Source organism: Silene latifolia, chromosome 9 (genome assembly GCF_048544455.1).
Source record: "Silene latifolia isolate original U9 population chromosome 9, ASM4854445v1, whole genome shotgun sequence".
NCBI classification, from domain to species: Eukaryota; Viridiplantae; Streptophyta; class Magnoliopsida; order Caryophyllales; family Caryophyllaceae; genus Silene; species Silene latifolia.
The window spans coordinates 24,224,928-24,236,328 of NC_133534.1; positions in this window are offsets into that span (position 1 = coordinate 24,224,928).

An 11,401-nucleotide genomic window follows, 5' to 3' on the forward strand; every position below is an offset into this window, starting at 1 on the left:
AGCTGCTTGGTCGAGTAAAATTTTACTCGATCGACCAATCCCTTTTATTGCCTTACTCGATCGACCTGTAGGAGTGCTCGATCAACCACATGTTCACTCGATCGAGTACAAAAAGTACTCGATCGAGGACTTTTCTCGCGTAAGCTCTTGAATTTTCGTCTTTCTTCCTTGGAATGCGTAAAAACTTCCCCAAACCTGCATAAAAACACACGCAAAAATTTCCCAATATACCAAATACGCATAAGAACAGTCTATAGTCTTACGTCTATGCTAAAAACTGTCTAAAACTAATTGTCCTAATTAAAACGCAAAAAAACAAATTCAAAGGAAATTCAAAAATTATCTATTACAAAGTGTTACACGGGGCATTTCCCCGTTTAATTCCCAACAAATTTCAGTGGCCCCTCGGAGGGCTCCTGACTGGAGGACGTCATCTCAGCAACATTGACTGTCCTCTTCATCTTCCATGAGCATGAATTATCACTTGAAACGGTAGGAAGGGAGTAGTTCACATTCACGTAAGCGCGAACTTTCCTCGTCCTTGCTCCTTTATCACCAGCTTTAGCGTCATCATCTTCAATTTGATCGATAATAATTGCACCATGTCCTTTGACAGCTCCTTCATTGCCTTCATCTGTACTTGCAGCAAGGAAAACAGACGAACTTTCCTCCTTTTTGCTCTCAGTCTGAGGCGGAGGGTTAACAATAGCAGCACGATTCTCCAAATTTTCATCTGGAGTGTCAATAATAGGATCAATAGAAGAGAGAGCATTGCAAGGCTGGGCTTGCATGGGAGCTCTGGAACTTAGGCGATGAAAAATCGGCTCCTCGTCCCCTACCTGAAAGGTCAAAGTCTTCCCCCCGACGTCTATAACTGCACGGGCAGTAGACAAAAATGGTCTCCCTAAAATAATAGGGGTGTGTGCATCTTCGGGGATGTCTAAGACAACGAAGTCGACGGGAATAAAGAACTTCCCGATCTAAACAGGTACGTCTTCTACTACACCTAGTGGCCGTGATAAACTACGGTCGGCCATCTGGACAGTCATGTTGGTACAACTCAGCTTTGTCAAACCAAATCTCTTAGCCAAAGATAACGGTAAGACACTCACGCTAGCGCCTAAATCGCATAGCGCGTTATCAATTAAATGCATACCGATATGACACGGAATTGAAAAACTACCCGGGTCTGATTGCTTAGGGGGTAACTTGTTTTGAAATAGGGCTGACCCCACCTCGATTAAAGCTCTTTGTCTCACTATCATTAATGGTCCTCTTACGCGATAAAATTTCTTTCATAAACTTTAAATAAGAGGGTACCTTTGTCAGCAATTCAGTGAACGGCACAGTGACTTCCAAGCTCTTCAGAAGTTCGACAAATTTGCCGAATTGTTGATTGGCCTTTGTATTCTGCAGCCGCCTCGGGAAGGGATCGTGATTGGTATCTCAAGTCCCTTGTTTCTCGCTTCCAATGTATCTTCCGGTGCAAGTTCTGTATCCTTTGGACGCTTCTTACCTCTCGAACGAGGTCTTTCTGGTGATTCCTCGCTTAAACGAGCACTAGCAGGCTCTCGAATAAGCTTCCCGTCATCAAAACTACTCGATCGACCAATTTCTTCATTCGATCGAGCAGTTTCTCCTTCAGAATTAGTCGATCGAGTAAAATTCCCACTCGATCGACCAACTTCACTTTCTGTTTCACTCGATCGAGTAGATAAACTACTCGATCGAGCAGTCTGCTCTTCCTGTTTACTCGATCGAACACCAGATTTCAGTCGATCGAGTAACTGCTTTGTCGTGAGCCCTTTTTTCTCAACAGAACACACTTTGTTCATCATCGATTTTAGCCTCCTAGGGTCGATTTTTGCATTTCGGTCCCTCATAAGAAAGACCGCTTCTCAATTCTATCAGATTTACCGTCTCATGTGGATTCTTCTCATTTTGAGTCGGTAAATGACCCTGCTTTCTCGAGGATTGATTTGCAGCAAGTTGGGCAACTTGAGTCTCAAGTGCCTTAATAGACGCGTCCTTCTGTTGATTTTGTTGATCACTGAGCTGCAAATGCTTTGAAATGGACTGCAACATAGACTTTATCTCTCCTATTTCACTCACCCCACTGGAAGATGATGCACCTTGATTGGAAGGAGTGAAAGAAGGAGGCTTCTGAAAGCCTTGTTGATTCTTGTGTGGAGGAATATACGGCTGCTGCTGGTTCGGAGGAGGAGTAGGATTGATCACATTTTGGTTTGTCCACCTTAAATTGGGATGGACATTTGGCTCATAATAAGTATTTGTCTGCCTGTAATGTTGAAAGGCAGCACATTGCTCAAAAGGACTAGGACAATTCTCTGAAATATGTCCCTCAGCTCCACATCTTCTACAGACGAAAGGACCATCTGAAACAGCATTTACCTGATACATCCCTCCTTTGGAAACTCCTCCCAACTCATATTTGTCAAATCTCGCAGTAAGGGCTTCTAGTGCAGCTACAGAAGAAGATTCAGCAGCTCTTCTTTGATTGCCTCTGGAGTTCCCATACTCAGCCTTATGGGTGGCCAAATCATCTATGATCTTCCACCCCTTAGTCTCTCCCATGTTCTCAGCAAACCGGCCACTAGCCGCAGCATCCAAAATAGCCCTCTGATCGTCATACAACCCGTTATAGAACTGATTGCATAAACTCCACTTTTCGAAACCATGGTGAGGAATGGTTCGCACCAGCTTCTTGAAACGGACCCATGTTTCATGAAAGTTCTCATCGGGCCCCTGTTTAAAGCTCGTGATCTGAGCTCTAATAGCATTAGTCTTCGAAGCAGAGAAGTACTTCTTGTAAAACGCCAAAGCCAACGAATTCCAGTCAGTTATCCCATGAGCAGTCCTGTCCAGATCCCTATACCACTCCCTTGCAGCATCTCGGAGTGAGAAAATGAACATGGTTTCTTTTATCTGGTCTTGGGTCACACCGGCTGGTGGGGGTATGGAACAGCAGTAATCAATGAAAGTCTCCATATGCTTGGCTGCATCTTCATTTGCAGCTCCCCCGAATTGGTTCCTCTCAACCATATTAATATATGAAGGCTTCGGTTCGAATTTTCTGACATCTCCTGGTAATTCGAATCCTTTGTAAAGATTCGCAGCTGTCGGCTCAGAGTGACTAGCTATACTCGCTTCCTCAGCCATGACTGGAATTTCTGGAGAAGTGACGGTCTCAGCTGAAGAGGTGGAAACAGGAGAATAAGGTGGGTCTTCCTCGAAAAGAGCGTTCTCGTGGTAGCTTGACAGAGTACTCAGCTCTTCCTCTGTTGGTAATACTCTTTGTGATCGTCTCAACTCGCGCAAGGATTTCTCAATCTCAGGATTGAATGGTACTAGTTCACCACCCTGTGACCTGCGCATAAAAAGAAACTACAAAAAGAATATAAGCAAAGTTTAAGGAACGGAAGTCCCTTAAACTAAAGAAAGACTAAAAATAAAACAACTAATAATTGAAACAATTGCCTCCCCGGCAACGGCGCCAAAATTTGACACGGCTATCGCAACCCTATCAAAGATAAAACCTAACGGTCTCAACTAAAATGTAGTAGAGGCAGTCGAGTATTGAATCCACAGGGAGGTAATGTAATTATCAGCTGTCTAATTCTAGTCCTAAAGTAACAATTGGGGGGGTTGTGTTGAATTGATTTCTAAACTACGAGATTGAAGGAAAAGAGGAATAAAAGTGAAGAGCAGTAAGACAAGAAAAAAAGGTTTAAACTATCAAGAGAGAAGGGACATGTCGGGATTTTGGTTCACTACGGTAGTCCAGTGACTCATTGTAAATGATTGATTAACTAATGTGAGACGGATCTTTGAAAGGTCCTTTCGGTCCACTTTCTATCCTAAAATACCACTAACTTAACTTTCATCCTCATTAGGGTAGTCTACTATTTATAGCAGGCCTATTTAGTCCAATCTTTCGATCCAGGATTAATTTTAGCCAGATTAAAGGGTGACATAGAAGTGTGCACTCAACTAAGTCGAATAAATACAATTAAATTGCTATAGTGACAGAGTCTCGTAATTAATTCGTCTAATTCATTCACTACATCGTCACATTTCTACCGCAGATCCCCTAATCCCAACATGAAAGGGGTTTAGCTACTCATATCGCTAATTAAACTAACAGCAATTAATTTTCCAGCAGTAAACATAATGAAATAACCAATAAATCGCATAAAGAGAAATTAGGGCAAAAGGAATAAAAGAAAAACAAATAATTAAAGCAACAAAAAGGTTAATTATTATTAAAGAAAGAGAAGGAATTATAGTCAATGCGATTCCGGCGTAAAGAACGATCGAATCGGTCGGTAGCATGTGTCGGATTTCTTGTGTTGAGTTTTGTGTTGCTTGTTGTTTCGGGAGTGTGGTAGTATGCTTTTATTTTGTTGTGGTTTGAACTTCGGGGACGAAGTTCTTTTTAAGGAGGGAAGACTTTAATACTACGGTTTTATGAGTCTCTGGGTACTCTATCGAGTGGGCCCTACTCTGTCGAGTAAGGATGTTTTGATTTTAGAAACAGTATCCTGCCTATGGGGTACTCGATCGAGTAGCCTTGGTACTCGATCGAGTAAGTGGCACTCGATCGAGTACGTTAGTTACTCGATCGAGTAGGCCGGTTAACGGGTGTAATTTTGACGGGTTTTGTTAATAACACGGATTAGTATATAACTCATATCATCATCTGATCTTCATAAAACACTTTTACAAACCTAATAATCTTCAAAAGGAGATTCAAACTACGTTCTTCGCATCATCTGTGTTATTGACAAATCCTGGAGCTTGAGAGGTCGGGTTTCATCATTCTTTGTGTCCTTGTGATCCTTGCGTCGAGGGTAAGATCAACATACCAATTTTATGGCGTTTAATTAACTTTGTTTAAACCCTAATTTGGGGGATTGGGGGTTTTGTTGGTTATTGTGATTGTTAGTAATTATATGATTATGTGTTAGGAGGAGGATTCGTAGAAGAGAGGTTTTGATACAGCTGTTGAGACCGTCTGCTTGTGTTGCATTCCAGGTAGGGTTCTCCCTACTCAGTATTAGTCACATAATGTGGTTTATTGTTGATTGTGGTTGTTGTAAAGTATCATATTCATATTGTGACGGTTGTTGGATTTGGTTGTTGTTAATTGTTGTGATTGTATTTGTCTCTGTTCTTCGGGGTGCGTCCCTGGCTGAGTGGAGTCACTTGCGGGAGTGGCTTCACGCCCATGATTCGCCTTCTGTGAAACCCGCCAAAGAAGGGATGTGCACATTAATGGATTTGGGTTTATCGCTCGACGGAGATGAGCGGGGCTTAGGTGGGAACGACTGCGGTCCCCCACTGGCGGCGAGGAGTAACCTGTGTCGATGGGTGCTCTGGCAGGGCTACACACTTTAGTGTGTAGTCAGTATTGAGGAGTTGGTGATGGAGTTCGGGTTGTGTGACGATTGAGCTGTGTTGTGTTCTGTCTTATTGTGATTATATAATTGTGTGATTAGTACTGACCCTGTCTTTGTTTTATAAAACTGTGGTGATCCATTCGGGGATGGTGAGCAGTTGTTGAGCAGGAATGATTAGAGGAATATGGGCTGGCTGGGATGTGTCACCACGAGCTGATTAGAGTCTTCCGTTGTAGTTCTTGAGTAGTTTTAGACTTTTGGTTTTGAGGATATGTATTATACATTTTATTAGTTTGGTTTTGGATTGTAATCGCTTTAAACTTTATTACTATTTAAATGTTGTTTCGTTATTGTCTTTTGATTATCATTGCCTCGGGAAACCGAGATGGTGACATCTTCATACTTGGGTGGTCCTGGTAAGGCACTTGGAGTATGGGGATGTCACATAAGGTCTTCAAGCTTGTCTTATCCAAAGCTTGGTTTGTGTTTGCCTTTTCTAAATTTGGAGCTCTAAAATTAATCTTTTTAAGGATTTTGGTGTGTTGTTCGGTGACGGTGACGACTCGATCCGGGTAGCTTAATTTCGACTTAATTGGAAACTTCTAGGTTGGCACATTGTCTTAGATGACTACCTTGACTCGAGAAATTGGGTTAAGGGCTTGATGGTTTGGATTGTTCGAAAGATTTTTCGGTCCATTTTTATCTCTTTTTGCTGAATTGGTGAGTGCCTCTCGTGCTTGAGGCTAGTTTTAGACCTGACTCCCCGATCTCCTCTAACCCCTTTTATTGCTTATTTAAATCGATTTTAATCATCCTTGTTATTTAAGTTTTATTTAGAGTCTTTTATCTACCTAATTTTATTACCATACTTCCATTAGAATCATTCTCATATCAACTTATTTGGCTCCCATTACTATTTAAACTAAATATAGACTAAAAATTGTCGCCTTGTGCGTTCGATACTCTTCTTGCGTTTACTACATTTTAGTTGATTAGATTTGTTTGATACAAGGGGTGCGACAAACTTGTTATCAAAATGAAACCAATAACATTTTTTTAGTGTTAGTTAAGTGTTTTTGGTTGTCAATAATCTTTTCTTTTCCGTGAACTTTCCTCGCCAATTGCAAATTTCAATGTAATATTTTACGAACCAAAGTTCTATTGTTAAAGTACAATTTCTGGTAAATTATCAACTTCAGTCCTTAAATAAATGGTGGTAGTTGGTTATTTAGGGGCAATATTAGATAACTAAAATTTCTCCATATTAAATTTAGAAAGGAGAAAATAATTATGAGATAAAGTATTTAAAAGGGAAGGGGAGAACACACTGGGATGAAGGGAGTAACATTTTTAAATACATTCTTAACTAGTATTGATCCCGCGTAAATGCGTGGTTTTTTAGATAGAGATATTTGAGAATTTAACGATTTTATCACTGTAATAACTCCATTGAAATTTAATTATGAAATTTACTTTTAGATATAGATATTAGAGAATTTAAAAAATTTACCACTATAATAACTTCATTTGAAATTTATTTAAGAAATATATTATTAAGAGGTAGAAAAGATGAGGCTCAACACTTATACTCCGCATAAGATTAACTTTATTTTAATAAAATATTGTTATTGTATCATTATGTTCACTAAAGGGGTAATATAAATGTGAACGAATGACATTGAAAATACAATCAGATAAAGAATAAAAAAATATTTTACATCACAGATCGGGTGTTGGTTTTTCTTTTCAAATGAAGGGCTTCTTCAAAAACCAGAGTCAGCCGAGTAGCTCGAGCAGGAGTGTTTATGAAAAGCTGAAAAATGGAAGGATATGTGTTATAATAAATATATTTATGTATATGTTAAATTAAAAAAAAAATTAAAAAATTAACCAAAGTTTAAATGTTCACATAGTATAGAGCAGAGACAGATATTAAGTTAAACGGTAAGAAAACGTATATTATTCGTAAGTTTTTTTCTTTTAGAAGTAAAAAAAACAAATACAATCTCTTGTAATACGTTTTTTCAAAAGACAGAATAATAGAATTAATTAGAACGTATTTTCTGTAACGCCCCCGAAAAGCAGACATGCAGCTCAAAATAGCTCTTTTTATTAACAATAACGGCAGCGGAATTACAAGGGCGTCACCGCCGTATTCCCCCTTCGGAGAATACAAGGCTTTTTACAAAAATAAAGATAAATACAAAGTTAAAGTTAAAAACTGATAACTCTTTAACATATTCATCCTATTAGGTCATTTATCCTATCTGAAGTTCCTCACACTTGACCTTCCCCGACACTTGTACCTGAAAAAGAATGAAAGTAACGGAATCAGCCAACCACAGGCTGAGTATGACTCCGGTCACCTCCACCGGCCCTACTTTCCTCCATTTTAATATTCCAATTCTTTCTGATCTCACAAGTATAAAATAGGTCACATGAACACAATCAAATAATTATTAAATAGACATGCACAACCTGTCATTTTAGAATGCAATAACTCACTTTACAATTATACCGGTCTACCATTACTGAATAGAGAGACATTACGGAGTAAAACTCCCCTGGGCTAAGCCTTCCTCCATGTACACAAGATCCCAGGTCTAAGACCCGTGTAAACCCCCTGGCACTTTCACCAGTAATAATCAGAACCGTAGTTCACATGAGGATGTGCCCCCTTCCATGTACACAGGATAAATTTATAATGTCATCTCTCTCCCGTAATCGTATCTCGAATGCTACAATTGGCCAATAGTACATTATAACAGAAGTACTAACATGACAGTCGTATGTTCATAGAAAGACAGTTAATATAACATGTGAGTAACATAATGATAGTATAACATTATACGGTCGATAATACTATACAATAATAACTACATTATTACTTATTTTTACGACAAAGGGTCCCGAAATCATACCTATAAATCATGTATATGGAGTAGTAGCTAATCATAAGTAAAATGTTCGTATTATGTAACTCCTTTATTTCACTCGTATACTTTTTTGTTCATTTAGAAAGAATGATGAAGGCTGCTATTTATAGCCAACGTTATGTAGGCTTGAAGTGAACAATTTCTATTTTGTTTCTTTTATCTTAAGGAGCAAGAAATGCCAAGCTTATCCTATTCTACCAAGATATGTACTACAATAACCATGCATCTTTATCTAAATGTATTAATAAAAACTATTATTATTATTATTATTATTATTATTATTATTATTATTATTCGGGTTATTACATTCTACCCTCCTTAAAATAAGTTTCGTCCCGAAACTTAAAATAGAAAATGGAAAGATAAAACTTCGTTTTCTCAAAAGTTAAGAAAGTTATAAGAATTTATTTAACAAAAGTCTTTTAATAATTACATTTAGGAAATGAGCAAAAATGTAGGTCTTATATAATGGAAAGCACGAATTTTCGTCGCGAACAAAAATTCGAGTAATCCAATTCAAAGACAAACTCAATTCATGCGTTAGGTAGCTGAACCGGTTATTAAATGCCTCTAATAACAAGTCATAGCATCTCACCAACCGCATAAAGCTAAAGAAAACAAAAATTGAAAATTTTATTTCAAATTCTTAGTAAAGATAAACATTTATTTTCTGAATATACAACATTAAATTATTAAAATGCACCAAAGACGAATTGAACTAGTTTGAACTTTTGTAATACGATAAAATAGAATAAGTATCAAAATTTCGAAATTATGAAAACAATATTAAGATATAATAAGTGGGAGGATAGAGTCAAAATCTTAAAGGAAAAATGTCCCGAATTTTTTTCTTTTTTTTTTTTTAGAGTCTCTCATACCAATAAATATGCATATATAATGAGAGGGACAATTACATGGAATGCAAGCACAAGAAAGAAAAGAAAAAAAAAACAAATCACCCAAATGATACATCAATAAAGCAATATACGGATTACAAGAAATAAAAAAAAGTCAATTAAACAAGTAATCTAAGACACCTTATATCTACCCCACTCTCTATTAGTCGGTTTCTATGTTAGTCTTTTAGTTTCGAGTTTTATACTAGCTCCAAGAATCTATTCCCCCGCTAGACGTATGGCCGAAGGCTCAATACGCGGTTGCAGGGCTGCTCTGATACCATTTTGTAACGCCCCCGAAAAGCAGACATGCAGCTCAAAATAGCTCTTTTTATTAACAATAACGGCAGCGGAATTACAAGGGCGTCACCGCCGTATTCCCCCTTCGGAGAATACAAGGCGTATTACAATAATAAAGATAAATACAAAGTTAAAGTTAAAAACTGATAACTCTTTAACATATTCATCCTATTAGGTCATTTATCCTATCTGAAGTTCCTCACACTTGACCTTCCCCGACACTTGTACCTGAAAAAGAATGAAAGTAACGGAATCAGCCAACCACAGGCTGAGTATGACTCCGGTCACCTCCACCGGCCCTACTTACCTCCATTTTAATATTCCAATTCTTTCTGATCTCACACGTATAAAATAGGTCACATGAACACAATCAAATAATTATTAAATAGACATGCACAACCTGTCATTTTAGAATGCAATAACTCACTTTACAATTATACCGGTCTACCATTACTGAATAGAGAGACATTACGGAGTAAAACTCCCCGGGCTAAGCCCTCCTCCATGTACACAGGATCCCAGGTCTAAAACCCGTGTAAACCCCCTGGCACTTTCACCAGTAATAATCAGAACCGTAGTTCACATGAGGCTGTGCCCCCTTCCATGTACACAGGATAAATTTATAATGTCATCTCTCTCCCGTAATCGTATCTCGAATGCTACAATTGGCCAATAGTACATTATAACAGAAGTACTAACATGACAGTCGTATGTTCATAGAAAGGCAGTTAATATAACATGTGAGTAACATAATGATAGTATAACATTATACGGTCGATAATACTATACAATAATAACTACATTATTACTTATTTTTATGACAAAGGGTCCCGAAATCATACCTATAAATCATGTATATGGAGTAGTAGCTAATCATAAGTAAAATGTTCTTATTATGTAACTCCTTTATTTCACTCGTATACTTTTTTGTTCAGTTAGAAAGAATGATGAAGGCTGCTATTTATAGCCAACGTTATGTAGGCTTGATGTGAACAATTTCTATTTTGTTTCCTTTATCTTAAGGAGCAAGAAATGCCAAGCTTATCCTATTCTACCAAGATATGTACTACAATAACCATGCATCTTTATCTAAATGTATTAATAAAAACTATTATTATTATTATTATTATTATTATATTATTATTATTATTATTATTCGGGTTATTACATTCTACCCTCCTTAAAATAAGTTTCGTCCCGAAACTTAAAATAGAAAATGGAAAGATAAAACTTCGTTTTCTCAAAAGTTAAGAAAGTTATAAGAATTTATTTAACAAAAGCCTTTTAATAATCACATTTAGGAAATGAGCAAAAACGTAGGTCTTATATAATGGAAAGCACGAATTTTCGTCGCGAACAAAAATTCGAGTAATCCAATTCAAAGACAAACTCAATTCATGCGTTAGGTAGCTTAACCGGTTATTAAATGCCTCTAATAACAAGTCATAGCATCTCACCAACCGCATAAAGCCAAAGAAAACAAAAATTGAAAATTTTATTTCAAATTCTTAGTAAAGATAAACAATTATTTTCTAAATATACAACATTAAATTATTAAAATGCACCAAAGACGAATTGAACTAGTTTGAACTTTTGTAATACGATAAATAGAATAAGTATCAAAATTTCGAAATTATGAAAACAATATTAAGATATAATGAGTGGGAGGATAGAGTCAAAATCTTAAAGGAAAAATGTCCCGAATTTTTTTTTTTTTTTTGTTTATAGAGTATCTCATACCAATAAATATGCATATATATAATGAGAGGGACAATTACATGCAATGCAAGCACAAGAAAGAAAAGAAAAAAAAAACAAATCACCCAAATGATACATCAATAAAGCAATA